This window comes from Rhineura floridana, chromosome 5, assembly GCF_030035675.1.
Source record: "Rhineura floridana isolate rRhiFlo1 chromosome 5, rRhiFlo1.hap2, whole genome shotgun sequence".
NCBI classification, from domain to species: Eukaryota; Metazoa; Chordata; class Lepidosauria; order Squamata; family Rhineuridae; genus Rhineura; species Rhineura floridana.
Window position 1 is genome coordinate 100,520,947 of NC_084484.1, and position 17,206 is coordinate 100,538,152.

A 17,206-nucleotide genomic window follows, 5' to 3' on the forward strand; every position below is an offset into this window, starting at 1 on the left:
TCTACAGTCTTGATAGCTACAGCAAATTCAACCAAAAAAAGCTTGCCAGCACCCACATAAACATACACACACACACTCAAGCTTGACTAAACCAACTCTCAGCCTGACCTACCTCACAGGTTGTTGGAAATACTCAATACGCACACACTGGAGATGTAACAGCAGTGACACTTAATTGAGCCCTGTCTAACTCCTTAAAAAATAGGATGAGGGAGGGGGATTAACAACACAATCCTATGTGTCTTCTCAAAACTCCCATTGACTTACAACACAATCCCAACCATGTCTACCCGAAAGTAAGTCTTATTGAATTCACTGGGGTGATGCGACACTACAAATAAACACACACACGCAAGTTGGGACACCAGGCATCCTCCCCCCTTTTTTTGGTGGGAGTGGGGGATTCTTTAACATCCACTCACATTTACTGCGTAGTAAAATCTGCAGAAAGACCCTCTGTGGCGCAGAGTGGTAAGCGGCGGTAACGCAGCCAAAGCTCTGCTCACAGCCGGAGTTCGATTCCAACGGAAGGAGGAAGTCAAATCTCCGGTAAAAGGGGTCGAGGTCCACTCAGCCTTCCATCCATCCGTGGTCAGTAAAATGAGTACCCGGCATATGCTGGGGGGTAAAGAAAGGCCGGGGAAGGAACTGGCAATCCCACCCCATATATACGGTCTGCCTAGTAAACATCGCAAGACGGCACCCTAAGAGTCGGAAATGACTCGCACTACAAGTGTGGGGACACCTTTACCTTTACCTTTAAAATCTGCAGAAAATAACTCTGGGGAGAACCTGGTGATCAAAGGGAGATTACACAGAGACTAGCCACTAGCTGGAGAATAGAAAACAGCAGGTTTTGAGTCACTGGTGCCCAATCATCAATCACAGTTCTGACTCCATTCATTGGCTAAAATCCTGAAGGGGTAGGGACTTGGAGCACCGGATAGCTCATTTTACAGAAATTGTGTGGAGGCAGGGGTAGCAACTCACATTTTGGTGTGTAGTTTTAGTTCTAGACCAGGTAGAAAGTTGCTTTTTACAATAATGAAAGCGAAGAGTCTGGGCCCCCTGCTGGCTCTGGGCCCACTAGAAACCTACCCTTTCTACCTGTATGTCAGTGGCCCTGCACAAGGCCATATTAAAACAGCATCACCTAAAATACTGATTTTCTGCATTTTTTTCCTGATAAATTGATAAGTGCAAGATTAGGATAAATTGGTTCAGTGCTAATAACTAATTGCATTAAGAGAGAAAGGGTATTTCCCCCCATATCCAATTCTTCGTAAGTACCAGCCACTTAATCTTTAGCTGGTCTTTGGATCACCATAATTAATTCACAAAATAATGATGGCTTTGCAGCAAAGTACTCTGAATTTGATTTATTAATGTAAATATGAAACAGAAGCTCTTTACTTTGGAGGTAACTTAATTCCACTCATGACTCACTCTGCTACAATGTACACTAAGCTGATTGTTAAAAATTATTCTTAAAACAAATGATCAAAACTCCCTTAAATGTTTCTATTCCAATTTTTGATTGAAATGACTTTATTGTCAAGGGCACATTCACATCTTGATACATACATTTTCAGTGGTTTTGAAATGCAAATGTAGTTGAAGGCTGCTGCAAAGTTATTGACATCAATCATGAAAGTGATTTATCATCTGAAGGAAGCTACATAAAGGACAAAAGAATCCAAGCAAAGCTTCAGAATTTATTTCCTAAAAAGACAGGTGACAAGGCTCAACTTTATCCAATAATCCCCTCTTATGATTGGTTCAGAAAGCTTTTTTCTCTAAGTGTAAATTTGTGTGCCTTGGTTGTTGTAGTTATTACAAGCTGGTGAAAGGAAACCTGCACATGATCAGGAGCACTCTTCTAATAATAATATGTCACATACTGTAATGGTTGGTGAGGCAGTGAAGGGGAGGTGGCATAACTCACTGAACACTGAGTGTTGCTGCCACTTACCGAGAAGGAGAGGGGGAGGCACATGGAGCTCAGGGTGGTGTGGGTGTGGTGGCATAGCTAATAAAATACTCCTGCGGCTGTGCCCACACCACATCATGCTGAGCCTCTCACCCCTCCTCCTCCTCTTGGTAAGCAGTAGCGACACTCTGTCAGGAAGCTCTGCCTTGGCCATCTCACCACTCACTACTGTTGCTAGGCACTTCCAGGATAAAATCTTTAGCATCCGCCACGACTTGGACTCCAGTGTTATAGCAGGTGAATCAAGCGGGGTATCAAGAGCACAGCTTTGTCCCGATTTCTTGGATGAGTTTCAGTTGGTACAGCTTGAGGACATTGACAAGGTGCTTGGACAGTTTCATGCAACCACTTCTGTGCTGGATCCTTGCCCTTCTTGGCTAATAAAAGCTAGCAGGGATGGAGCAGCCGGCTGGGCTAGGGAAGTGATTACTGCCTCTTTGTGAGAGAGGGTGGTCCCTGGCTGCCTGAAAGAGGCGGTAGTGAGACCATTCCTGAAGAGATCTTCCCTGGACCCAGAAAATCTTAATAACTATAGGCCAGTAGCAAATGTTCCATTCCTGGGCAAGGTCCTTGAATGAGTGGTGGCAGGCCAGCTCCAGACACTTGGGTGAGACCGATTATCTGGATCCATTTCAGTCAGGTTTCAGGCCTGGTTTTGGCATGGAAGCAGCCTTGGTCGCCCTGTATGATGACCTTTGTCAGGAGAGAGACAGGGGGAGTGTGACTCTGTTGATTCTCCTTGATCTCTCAGTGGCTTTCGATACCATCGACCATGGTATCCTTCTGGGGAGACTGGCTGAGTTGGGAGTGGGAGGGACTGCATGGTGGTGGTTCTGCTCCTACTTGTCGGGTCGGCTCCAGAAGGTGGTGCTTGGGGAACATTGCTCGGCACCCTGGACTCTCTAGTATGGGGTTCTGCAGGGGTCACTTGTGTCCCCCATGCTGTTCAACATCTACATGAAACTGTTGGGTGCAGTCATCTAGAGCTTTGGACTGCGTTGCCATCAATATGCAGATGACATGCAGCTCTATTTCTCCTTTTTATCTTCTTCAGGTGAGGCTGTCAATGTGCTGAACCAGTGCCTGGCTGCAACAATGGACTGGATGAGGGCTAATAAACTGAGGCTCAATCCAGACAAGACTGAGATGCTGCTAGTGGGTGGTTCTTCTGACCGGATGGTGGATGTCGAACCTGTCCTGGATGGGGTTGAACTCCCCCTGAAGGAGCAGGTTAATAGCTTGGTGGTTCTGCTAGAACCATCTTTGTCACTTGAGGCTCAGGTAGCCTCGGTGGCATGGAGTGCCTTCTACCAACTTTGGTTGGTGGCCCAGCTATGCCTCTATCTGGACAGGGATAACCTGGCTTCAGTTGTCCATGCTCTGGTAACTCTAAGTTAGATTACTGCAAAGCGCTCTACGTGGGGCTACCTTTGAAGACGGTTCGGAAGCTGCAGCTTGTGCAAAATGCATTGGCCAGATTGGTAACAGGGGCCAGATGGTTCAAACATATAAAACCGATTCTGGCCCGCTTGCATTAGCTGCCTGTATGTTTCCGAGCTCGATTCAAGGTGCTGGTTTTAATGTATAAAACCTTACACGGCTTAGGACCACAATACCTGATGGAATGCCTCTCCTGACACGAACCCACCTGTACACTACACTCAATATCCAAGGCCCTCCTCCGGGTCCCTACTCCTTGGGAAGCTGGGAGGCTGGCAACAAGGGAGAGGGCCTTCTCAGTGGTGGCCTCCAAATTATGGAATAATCTCCTTGACGAGGTGTGCCTGGTGCCAACACTGTTATGTTTTCGGCGCCAGGTCAAGACGTTCTTGTTCTCCCAGGCATTTTAGCATGTGTTTTTAAATTGCTTTTTAAAAATGTATTTTTAAATTTGTATATTTGTTTTTAATGTTTTTAATTTTTGTAAACCACCCAGAGAGCTTCAGCTATCGGGCAGTATACAAATGCAATAAATAAATAAATAAATAAATAATAAATAAATACCGTTCACATGCTTCAGAGCATAGCTGTGGCAGTAACACTCTGGGACTTCAGCCTTGGCTCAAATTCAGCCATGCAGAGAGGTCATTTTAATAGTTGCAGGTGCTATACTGATAATATTTGTGTTTACATAGCATTTCAGGGTGCCCTCCAAAATCTAAGCTAATATATGTTATTTCAGCACTTCTTAAAACAATCATGTAAAGTATGTCACTAGTATTATCTTCATATTGCAAATAGGGCCCTAGCTGAGAAACAGTAGCATACTTAAGGCAATTTGTTAAATTTTCCCAGAGGAGTCCTGGGTGGGATATAGTGGCAGAGTGAATGGCAGAGGTGAGAGCTGAACCCACAGCTTCTTGGTTCACAGTTTAGGCTGTGAGCACACTAATCGCCTAAGCAAAGTGTTTCCATTGGCCACCCCTGGAAGGGCAATGGGTTGATCTGCAAGTCAGTTGCAAAATCTGTCTGAAGCTGAATTTTTAAAAAGACCCACTCAAGCTGCTCCTACCAGGTTTTACGGTAAAAAGGGGCATGGTTTGATTAGCATTGTGTGTCCCTGTTTTCAGAAAATGGGTGGAGATGCACTGGAATTGGCAGAACAGTAAGTCTTTTAACTATAGAGGTCCCAGCCAACCAGGAAAAACTAGCCTGGTCTGCTCTTGTGCCTTTAACAGCAACTTGATTGGCAGAAATAAGCAGGTGAGGGGTTTCATTGGTGTATGGCAAGGAGATTAACACAATGTGATAATGGTGGTAGTTCAAGCTGCTGTTAATGGCATAAGAGCAATGGTGAGTCCAAAGGCTGGCAACCCTGTTTAACCATTATGCTACATTGGCTCTTATGAAGTTTCATGTATAACAACAGGGTCTTGTGGCACTAGAGTCCCCTTCACCAGAAGCATGAAGTGTTAGCGTAAGTTAATTTAGGATAACATTTCATGTATCTACTGAGGTGGATACTACTTCACTGAAGCTTATGCTTTAACAAAGTTGTTTGTCTTTAAGGTGCCACTGAGCTCTTATTTTTTCTGAAACAGATCAACACATCTCTGGACATGCCTAAGCGTATGCATTTGTAATATGGGAATAACTATGCCAGCTTTTTAAAAAAATCTGATAACATTAGAGTACCAATTTCTACATCCTCTGAGGATGAATGATACAGTAGGGCCCCGCTTTACAGCGCTTCGCTTTACAGCGTTCTGCTAATACAGCGGTTGTGAATTGTAGAAAGGCTCCGCTTTACAGTGCTTGTTCCGCTGTTACGGTGGTTTTTTGCAGCTGGGTGCCATTTTGGTCAATGTAAGTCAATGGGATCCGCTTTACAGCAGTTTTCGCTTTACAGCAAGGGTCCGGAACGTAACCCGCTGTATGAGTGGGGCCCCACTGTAGTTATTTGCCATCCAGTGAGGTCACCCAGTTAATCACAGCTGAGTATGCATACATTTTGAGGTCCACATGAAATGGACCACACTGGTGTGCCATGTTTACACTGTCCTGTTCAGATTAAACAATGTCACATTTATGTCTGGGTAGATAGGAATGACTTGCAACCACCCGGATAAAGCAAGTGTGAGAGACCACACTGAAAATCTATGCATGTCACAATAGAAGATGATGCAGCCAAATGTTAAGGAATTTTAAAATCTCATGTAGTTCAGTTGGAGAAACTAAAGAAAGTGCTTGAATCCTAACCTGGAGTTCAGAAAGCCCTCTGCAACAAGAAAAATGGCTTTCTTCTACAGTTCTGAATTTCCATGCTTTTATTAATGTTTTTTTAGTATACCTTCTGTGGTTTAATTTCCTGTAGGCTTTAAATAACAATGAATCAAGCAGCAGCCTTAAACTTTAGATCCTTTCTAAGTTGACAGCGTGGTCTTGACATATTTTAAATTGGTGTTAACTTTCCCTGAATTTACTGCCTCCTTTTAACTTTTACTTTTTTTAACCCTTTTAGCATTGATCTGGCATTCATGGTGGCTTTATTCTTTGGAGAATGATTTCTCCTAATGACACCTTGCACTGTATTATAACTTGATTGTAATATTCAATACAATGTAATATTCATTGTCTGCTTAGGGTTATATTCCATTCATACTGTTACATGCACTCCATTACTGTGAGTGGAGAGAGGTTCCAGGGGTGCAGAATGTATCCAGGTTTGGCTTCTTTGGAAGGAAGTCAATGGGAGTTTATTGGGCTCTTGTAATATTTGAGTACATTGGTTGAGCATAGGTGGAGACACACTTGTCACTCTGACAAAAATGGCAAAGTTCACTGCCTCTCACATCAAATCTCCAGGGAGACAGCGAGCATCTCAACCAGAGCTTGGAAAAGTTACTTTTTTAAACTACAACTCCCATCAGCCCCAGCCAGCATGGCCACTGGATTGGGCTGGTGGGAGTTGTAGTTCAAAAAAGTAACTTTTCCAAGCTCTGATTCTCAACATGCTTTTAGTTTACAGATTAAAAAAACCCTCAGCTCTGTGCGTCTCATAATGTCTTCCTCTCTGTGTGTGTTTCTCCAAACTACAGCCTTTCCTTACATATAGGAGAAGGGCCGTAGCTCGGTGGTAGAACATCTGCTTTGCATGCAAAAGGTCCCAGATTCAATCCCCAGTAGGGATGGAATCTGCCTGTCGCTGATCCACTCCGTGCCCTCCCACCCCGGCCACATGAAGAAGGACGAGGTGGGAGAGAAGGCCCTCCCTCCACGGAACGATCGAGCGGAGGCCTTGGCAGCAGTCTGCTCGAGCAGAGCCTGACTGCAGAGGAGGAACGGGAAGAGAAGGCATGACACTATAGGGCAAGTGAGAGGCTGCAGGCTGGGATGGATGAAAAATCCACTTGATTCTGACTGTGGAACCTCTGAAACAAGTAAAAAGAACTTCACTGGCTACTAGAGGATGCAATACAGGCTGTCAAATGTGCCCTCTTCACTGCCTTTATGCCACAGGGTAGGCACAATGAAGAACTAACTTCTGCTTGGTCAACTTCAGAGCAAGACTTGCTTTTCAGAGCAACTTCTGAGCAAGACTTGTTTCACTCTCTTTGCATGCATGGGATGATGCTTAATTTGAAGAGGTACAAACCTTGACATTACAGCATCTAAAGCAGATTGGATTGTTGTATACAAATAACATGATGAGCCCTAAGCAAGAGCTAAACCATGATTCATTTTCTCTATTTCTGATGTTCAGGTTGCGAGTGCCATGTAGCCAATGTGGCACCACCCATGCACCAGAAGCAACGGAACCCAAAGTTTGCAAAAGTATAAGAAGTTTTTAGGATAAAAATCCTAAGGGGGAGGGAACTGCCAAAAACATCCCAATGGGAACTGAGCAAGCTCAGTGGCATGGAGTGATGACTGACTGCTGGGGGGCAGGAGGGTGAGAGGGGGAATGGAATAGAGTATTGTGAAGGAAGATACAGCTAGTGTCTGCTAGGAACAGTGATCAGGAGTACTCTGCACTGCAACATTTTGTAGAACCTCTCCAAGTGACTTTCATTTCCCTGTATATTTTAGCCCACTTGGGACAGAGAATTAAATGCAAGATCTTAGCAAGTTGGGAGAAAATCATTTTTAGATATAAGCTGAGAAGCTTTCTCCACTCCTTGTGAAATCATATCTGCAACAATAGAAAAGGTATATTTTGTGCCTGTATTTCTTCTCTTGGCCTTTTGGTGTCATTCTGAGATTAGTATGAAAAGCACAGGGCCACATAATTAATCTTTTCTCTCCCTACTTCCCCATGAAGCAGTTAAGGCCTGTTGACAAAGGATGCATTTCTCAACTAAATATTTTCTGGATAAGGCAAAAAAAAAAAACACTATTGGTTAAAGTTAGTTTTGAAGTTCACTTGTAAAACAATTAAACCTGAGTCATTTTATTGTATGTTTACAATCTCCATGTTCAGGAACTAGGGTCAGGTTGTACTCAGCTCTGTGTGAGGGACATAATATGATAAGGAACATAAATCAGAATTCCCAGAGTGAGGAATATGAACTTTTATGTCGATCAAGAAAGCTGCTCTGCATGTGGTGTGTAAGGCAAGCAAGTACGGAAAATGTGGCAATTCCCTGAGAAACTTTCCTAGTTCTACCATAATTTTGCTACTTTATTTTGCTATATTAAGATTATTAAGATGTATTTATTTCTCTTTTCCCCAAACAGAAATTTTACGTCACAATTTGTCTTTATGTGAAATTAGCACCAACTCAAAAGCAAGGGATAAATATAGGGATGCCTGTGCCACTTTTATATGGACAGAGGCTGTAGGTTGGATCCAGACTAAGGCTGCAGTCCTCCTCCCCCCAGTGGTGATGGGTGGGGTGGGGTGGGGGAGGAAAGTGAGGATTCAGCATATAAATGTTCTGAACTAGGCAGGAGTTAGCATCACAGAAGGTATAAGACTGAGCTATATGAATATAATTCACTATAGAATTGTTTGATTTGCTTTATGCTTTCTGGGATTTCTCAGTAACTAAGGCAGTTAGAAATTTAATTTTAATAATAAAGTGAACTTCTAAAGATTCTAACAAATTTCTTAAGTGTTTGAGAGACCACATATATTGTTTAATATCAGATTTCAGCAATACATAGCCAGCCTTAGTTAGTTCCCAACTCCACTGGTCAGGCTTTATGGAATCAGTGAGGCCATCCCTGCATCCACAGCCCTGCCACTCACAGCAGCCAGGGCAGGAAGTGGAGCGAGAGGCAGTATGATTGCTGCAGTAGCCTGAAGCTGGTGCTGTGATTAGGTCTGGATTGGCCAAGAGCAATGAGATCATTGTGATTCAGTTTAATTCATCCCCACACCCTTCCTGCCCTCATAATACCCCATTTCAGGGCTTTCTGCTGGTACCTCCTGTCAGCCTGCATGTTCAGCAGCTGGCCAGTTTAGCTGGGAGATGGATGGAGGGACTCTTCTGATTAGTGGAGGCTGGTCTATTAGGGTGAATTGGGCACTGCTGATTTCTTTTAGCAGAAGCCAAACCTTGCCACTTCATGATTTTGGAATCCTCCTGTTTCACGATCCTGTGTGCTCTTGTTTCTATGCGAATCAGAGGGACAAAACAGAAAATCAATTAAATTTCACAAGAATGCTGGTGTGACTGCAGACCCTGCGCAACCCTAACCATGTCTCTTCAGAAAAGTCCTACTGAATTCTATGAGGCTTACTCTCCGGTGAGTTGCGGCCTAAGGCTGTAAACTTCTTCGACCTGAGACGTTCCACTGAAGTTCTTTAAAGGTTTGCTGATATTGCAATTATTGCAATTTCTCAGATGCTGCACTTTTATGAGCTGTAAGAGCAGGACAAAATGGAAATGAAATGACATGCCCATTTGGAAACAAAATTGCATACTCTGTTGGCTCATAGAGCCATACTTTATTTTATAGAAATCCATTTTGTTTGCTGTGGTGCCCATGGATGTATCATCATCCATTTAATCTTGTTGGATAGGTTGAAGTGGCTAAAAGGTGTTTCCAAAACCACATTTGGAAGTTCTGTAAGAAGAGCATGCCTGCTAGCAACAAATTATCTCCTTCATATGAAGCGTGACAGAATATATTGTTATGTAAATTTGTATAGAGATTAGCAGAGATCGTCAACGTGTGTGTGCCAGTGTGTGCGTTTACCTAAGTGGCAGGCTTTTACCCTGCATGGAGATCAATGAGACTTAAGATTTAGTAAAATAAGAAAAACTACTTTATTTATAGAAATACATAGTAGATAGGAAAGGCATACCTAGTTCTAACTAAGTTGGAGGTGCGATGCCCAGGTTTGGGAGTTGCCCTCATGGCTCAGGAGAGAGAGCAAAGGTGTCTCCTCTCTCTCAGATAGTCGAAGAAGAGAAGAAGGAAAGGGCGGAAGGAGGAGGGGCAGATAAGCTCCCCAAACATGTCAATCTAAAGACGGAAGGAAGTCAGTCAGAGCATCACAGGTGAAGGTAGCCATCTCAAGGACCTTAACTGTATGTCCCTTCTGGAACATAAACAAAAGAACAAAACAGGAGTTGCTCTTGCCCCACTTCCAACAGATATGACTTAAATTACCATAATCAGCTAGCTCTATTTTCCAATCTTTCATCCTTTTGGTGTTTGTGCCAAGTTAATATCATGATTATGTTCTGCGTTTGGTAAAGCCTCATAATAGACATTGAACATTACACCACCACCCCTTACACTAGCTGAAAATGCCTGGCTTCTCTAAGTTCAAGCAGTTGCAGTGTATTTGCAGTTGTTATTCCTTGACATTGAGTGAATGAATAGCCACACTGAGATCTTATTAATGAGGTTGCACTTACAAAATTCGGTATGTACTCAGCTCTTTCATTCATGGAGGAACCATATGATGAAGAACCAGAAATTTTAGAATGTGAGGTGAAAACTGCTCTTAAAACACTTGGGAGAAACAAATCACCAGGAACAGATGGCATACCAATAGAGTTGCTACAAGCTACTGAGAATGAATCTGTCCAAATTTTGACAAAAATGTGTCAACAAATATGGAAAACCAAACAATGGCCCACAGACTAGAACCGTTCAATATGCATTCCAATTCCAAAGAAAGGGGATCCCAGGGAATGCAGTAATTATCAAACTATTGCCTTAATATCCCATGCAAGTAAAGTAATGCTCAAGATTCTACAACAAAGGCTCTTTCCATATACGGAGCGAGAAATGCCAGACGTCCAAGGTGGATTTAGAAAGGGAAGAGGCACCAGAGATCATATTGCAAACATACGTTGGATAGTGGAATGGAGCAAGGAATTTCAGAAGAAAATCACCCTCTTCTTAATAGATTACAGCAAAGCCTTTGACTGTGTAGATCATGAAAAACTATGGAATGCTTTAAAAGAAATGGGGGTGCCACAGGATCTGATTGTCCTGATGCGCAACCTATACTCTGCACAAGAGGCTACTGTAAGGACAGAATATGGAGAAACCGATTGGTTCCTAATAGAAAATGGTGTGAGACAGAGGTGTATTTTATCACCCTATTTGTTTAATCTGTACGCAGAACATATCATACGGAAATCAGGATTGGACCAAGATGAAGGAGGTGTGAAAATTAGAGAGAGAAATATCAATAATTTAAGATATGCAGACGATACCATACTACCAGCAGAAACTAGTAATGATTTGAAACGAATGCTGATGAAAGTTAAAGAGGAAAGCACAAAAGCAGGACTGCAGCTGAACGTCAAAAAGACTAAAGTAATGACAACAGAAGATTTATGTAACTTTAAAGTTGACAATGAGGACATTGAAGTTGTCAAGGATTATCAATACCTTGGCACAGTCATTAACCAAAAGGGAAACAATAGTCAAGAAATCAGAAGAAGGCTAGGACTGGGGAGGACAGCTATGAGAGAACTAGAAAAGGTCCTCAAATGCAAAGATGTATCACTGAACACTAAAGTCGGGATCATTCAGACCATGGTATTCCCGATCTCTATGTATGGGTGTGAAAGTTGGACAGTGAAAAAAGTGGTTAAGAGAAAAATCAACTCATTTGAAATGCGGTGTTGGAGGAGAGCTTTGCGCATACCATGGACTGCAAAAAAGACAAATAATTGGGTGTCAGAACAAATTAAACCAGAACTGTCACTAGAAGCTAAAATGATGAAACTGAGGTAATCATATTTTGGTCACATCATGAGAAGACATGATTCACTAGAAAAGACAATAATGCGGGGAAAAATTTAATTTTATTTTAAATTTAACTGTAATTGTATTTTTATTTTAATTTGTATTCTAATTTTGTTTTTAAATATGTTTTATATTGTATGTTGTACTCCACACTTGTTCGTTTTTAAATGTGGTTTTATCTTGCTGTACACCGCCCTGAGAGCTCGTTGCTATAGGGCGGTTTAAAAGCATAATTAAATAAATAAATAAATAAAAACAGAAGGGAGTAGAAAAAGAGGAAGGCCAAACAAGAGATGGATTGATTCCATAAAAGAAGCCACAGTCCTGAACTTACAAGACCTGATCAGGGTGGTTCACGACAGATGCTCTTGGAGGTCACTGATTCATAGGGTCGCCATAAGTTGAAGGCACATAACAACAACAACTTTCAACCATTCCTCTTAGGACTTGGTTTTCAGACTCTTCACCATCCTCTCTTATCTGGAAGAGAGTGTTGAGTGTGTTCCATGGTTTCTATGAGGCAACAATGAAGTCAAATGGGTCCTGTAAGTGTTCCAGATTAACTAACTGTACATCCTACAACAGGGGTAACCAACATTATATCCTCCAGAAGTTGTCAGACTCCAACACCCATCTGCTTCAGTCAGTATAGTCAGTGGTCAGGGATGATGGGAGTTGTAGTTCATAACATCTGGCTGCACCATGTTGACTACTCCTGTCTTATAACGTTCCAGAACCTTCTCTAGTGTACATGGGTTCTGTGGCAGACAGATCAATATGGAAAATATTCCCTGAAAATAAAAAGTTCAGAGACCATGGGCCTAATTGACAACTCAGGGCAATATTCCCCTAGTGTTGCTCATTTGCTTAGAATGAGTATTAGATTTGCCATCCATAAGTGAATGAATGAGATTAGGCAAGACTATGAAGGTGCATTTAGCTAACAGGTAAGTTTGAAGCTGGAAGGAATGTTGAGACTATCCTATAAAATATATACTAAATGTTCTATTGGAATGTATTCATTACAGGTCCAGGGGCAGGCCTAGATCCTCAGTTTTGTGATATGGTTAACGTTCATAATAATCAGAGATTGTGCACATTAACCTTCCATGAAGAGGGAATTGTGCACATTTCCTGGTCAATATACTGTACGTAATTTCCAACAGGGCTTGGAAAATGTGCATATATCACCTGTTTGTACATTTTCCAGGTCATTACGTATCTCCCATAGGCCTTGAGGAATGTACATATTTCAACTGCATACTATACATACTGATCAAAGAATGTGCATATTGCCTGTTTTTCACACACACAAACATATATACACACACATAATTTTTTGTTTTCTTGTTGAATGGAGAGTTAGTTGCAAATTCATACAAGAATAAATATCAGAGCAAAGAAAATACCCCATCACTTTACTTTAAAAGATTTGCTTTAGTAGACTTGGTACATCAATAACTTGAAGAAATTTCAGGTGGCTACTGTATTGAATGTTCCATCATTTTTAACATCTGACCACAAACCCTATGCTAAGCTTTGAGCCAAAATGTAATTTTAAGGGAAGTTTTTTAAAATACACTTTCTTCCTGCTATGCTGTGAGGCCCAATTTTCTGTTATCTATATTGCATGAAACATACTACAGAAACTCTTCCATTTCTTACATCCTTTATCTGTACAGCACAGCACTGTATTTGCTTTGTCTTCTTCCTGGTTATTTATCATTACTATGCATCTAATGCATGACAGAAAGGTCTGGAATTTCAGTTTCTTACCTAGAACCAATCAGTATCCAGGAACCTTATTCCTATGGTTGCCATATTCCAGTTCCACAAATCTGGGCAGGCCAATTTGCATATTATGCAGATTAGTTGCTAATTATGCAAATTAAGCATATTAATGGCCGTGTTGTCCAGTTGTTTTGTTTTTGTGCCTAGTAAAGGTAAAGGTAAAGGTGTCTCTGCACTTGCAGTGCGAGTCATTTCCGACTCTTAGGGTGACGTCTTGTGACGTTTACTAGGCAGACCGTATATATGGGGTGGGATTGCCAGTTCTTTCCCCAGCCTTTCTTTACCCCCCAGCATATGCCGGGTACTCATTTTACCGACCACAGATGGATGGAAGGCTGAGTGGACCTCGACCCCTTTTACCGGAGATTCGACTTCCTCCTTCCATTGGAATCGAACTCCGGCCGTGAGCAGAGCTTCAGCTGCGTTACTGAGGAATCTTTCTTTTTTTAAAAAACAACACACACACATTTTGAACCTTAAATGCCTAGACTCTAGTTTCCAACACTATGGAATATTTATTTATTAAGAGGATTTATATCCTGTCCTTCTACCAGCCCCCACTGCATTGAAAAATAGTCTCTCTCTGTATATGTGTATATATATACATGTATGTGTATATATGTATATACATGAACGCGCACACACACGCACATCCATCCATCCATCCCTGGGGAGGAAATGAAGTAGGGTGATCTTTGGAGGGGAGATGCCTGCCAGTAATTTTGAAGGAAAATATGTATCAAAAAATACTTTTTAGCCTTTTTTGAATTGTTGAACAGAGGCTCTGCCGGGCAACAGGGTGAGTGAGGCTGCATTCTAATGCAATTTTACTGAGGAGTAAGCACCATTTAACAGGGTTGGGGCAGGGCCGAAAAATGCAAATGCTAATACTACAGCTTTTCTACAGAGAGGTTTGCTTTTATATTGTATTTCTTCAAGGAAGGGGGTGTTTGGTGAATTCATACCATGTTGTTCCATCCTTCATGATGGCAGGCAGACCTTCCCATTGCTTTCGCCACTTAAGACACATACCCTGAGACACAGAGGCAATTGAGATAAAAGCTGCTTCTCCCGGCTGACTCAGCCAGAAATTCTATAGAAAAGGTGTGGAACTGCATGTGTTGATCAAGTGATCATGTGCAGTGTTTTAACTGCTAGATTCTGCATATGCAGCAGGCACCCAAACTAAAATTCTTGATTTTCCCAGGACAGCTGTGGTGTGCCTCATTGGTTAAGAACAATGGAAGGTGGAAATAAGCTGATTTCTCACAAAATGGGCAGAAAACTGCTTTTACATTTTGCCTTGTATCTCTGGTTCCACAAGGGCTATAGACTTACTTTTTTAAAAAAATGAAAGCTGGGAATCCAGGGTACCTAATGGGCTAAGTGGGCACTGGGTAGCATGGATACAATCTGGGTAAGACCTGGCTAACCAGGCAATATGGCAACCCTACTTAATCCCCTCAGATTTGAAACAAAAGACGGAAATGCTTCTGGGCCAATCTGTGGATTTTGGTTTGAGGTTTGTTCTGAGGTTTGTAATTATTTTTCTGCCTTCCTAACAGGTTTTAACAATTTGGCAGTGAGGGTTTCATCTTCCAGAATCAGACCACCTATTTAGGTAGGAACAGACAAGCTAGTACATAATGCATACAGACTACATCCTTCCAAACCACAAGCTACTGAAAAGCTACAGTGGTAAATTCCACTGGGGAATAATGAGGGGGAAAGCCATTCTATGGGTTATTTCAGCACACACCAGCTATGTTTATGAGAAGCAGTCCAATAGGAATATTGTTAGTATGTCCCTAAGGTACCAAAAACAAAATGGCTATGATCTAGTGATTTGCTGAACTTCTAAGGCATTCAACTCTCATATCTCCAAGGGAGTCCTAGGGCCCATCTGCTCCATACATTAAAAGCAGTATCTTACTACTTTAAACAGTTATGGCTTCACCTAGAGAATCCTCAAAATTGTAGTTTGTGAAGGGTAGAGCTTGGAAAAGTTACTTTTTTTGAACTACAACTCCCATCAGACCAATCCAGTGGCCATGCTGGCTGGGGCTGATGGGAGTTGTAGTTCAAAAAAAGTAACTTTTCCAAGCTCTGGTGAAGGGTGCTGAGAGTTGTTAGGAAACCCCTATTCCCCTCACTGAGCTCCAATTCCTAGAGTTCTCTGGGAAGAGGGACTGTTAAATCACTCTGAGAGCACAAGAATTAGCAATAGCACAATGGGACCCCCCCCATCTGCACCATCTCCAAATCTGCTCCAGAGCGTTGGGGAAAACCCCAGAACAGATTTAAGGGCATGCAGGGGGAGGAGAGGGAGACAAATCCCATTCTGCTAGCACTTATTGTTGTGCTAGTGCTACAATTTGAATACTGCCCACTAAGCTTAGGACTACTAGAACTAATCATATACTCCCAAGGTTCTTTATACCTTTACAGAGTACCTGTATGTATCAAAGAATATAATAATTCAGACTATAAAGCTGGGATTGGGAACCCCTGGCCCATGGCCTAATTCACCCATCCTGCAGCACTATCCAGTTCTCTGAAGCCAGTAGGCCCGTTCTTGCCCTTTGGCATGCCCCAGCAGGTGCTGCTCTCTCTTTCTCTCTCTTCCCCACTCTCTGTACGTTTATGTGTATGCAATGTGTGTGGGAGAGAAGGCAAATGTGACTGCTACATGGGGACCCTAGAGAAATGGTGGTGATGGGAGGAGTCATTGACCTGTGTTGGGAGCAGGGGAGACCTGTGTTGGGAGCCCAAAGGCGGGGAAGGAGGAGTGCAAGAAGAATGGAGAAAGGAGAGGACAAAAAGCCAAAAAAGCATGAACAAAACCTTATAGATAAAAGATATAAGAGATAAAAGATTAGCACTGCACTAAATTTTCACAAGCAAGATTTTTGTGTGTGAAAATAATAGTGCTTTCTGGGGAGTTTTCTGAATCCTACCTTGCTCATCTAGTCTATTGCTATTTGTGGCCTATTACAAGTTACAACGGGCTATTGTTTCTGTGCCATTTTAAAATTCTTATGGGGTTTGAATCCATAACATCTGGCTGTTAGATCTGGCAACTTGGCTTGCCGAGTCCCAAGCATCCCAAACCTTGAGATTTCAGGGGAGGGCCCTAGTGCCATCACAGGGTGGGGCCCAGTGAGGTAATGGGGTGGGACCATAGTGATGGCATTCCCCCTTGCACCCACCCCATGCCACTCATTCCCATGGCACTTTCCTACCTACCCCTACTCGACTCACCCCCCGTTCACTCCCCCAGCAACTTTCACTCCTACTCCTCGCCAGGGCCGGTTCCAAGGGGCGGCCAGGTGGGGCACTGGCCCGAGGGCCCCTGAGGCTACAGGAGCCCCTGGGGGCCCCCTCTGCTCCCCTTCTGTGATTTGCAGCAGGATTGCTGCTGCGGTTGCACACGCAGTGGTGCCCTTAAGAAAGATGGCGGCTGAGGTTTTCCTAAGGGGTTGAAGCTTCTGCATCCCTACCATGAACCAAGATGGCAGCAGAGGCTACAGCTGCTCAGGGAAACCTCAGCCGCCATCTTTCTTAAGGGCACTGCTGCGTGTGCAACCGTAAAACAAGGTAAGTTAATCGAGGGAATGGCGGAGCCCCGAAGCTCTACCTGTGCGCAAGTCGCGGAAGGGGAGCGCTGGGGCCTGGGGCAGGCTTTTGCCCAAGGGCTCCAGCGTGTCTGAGGCTGGCCCTGGGCGCGTGCGTGCGTGTATATGTGCGTGCGCACATGCATGCCAG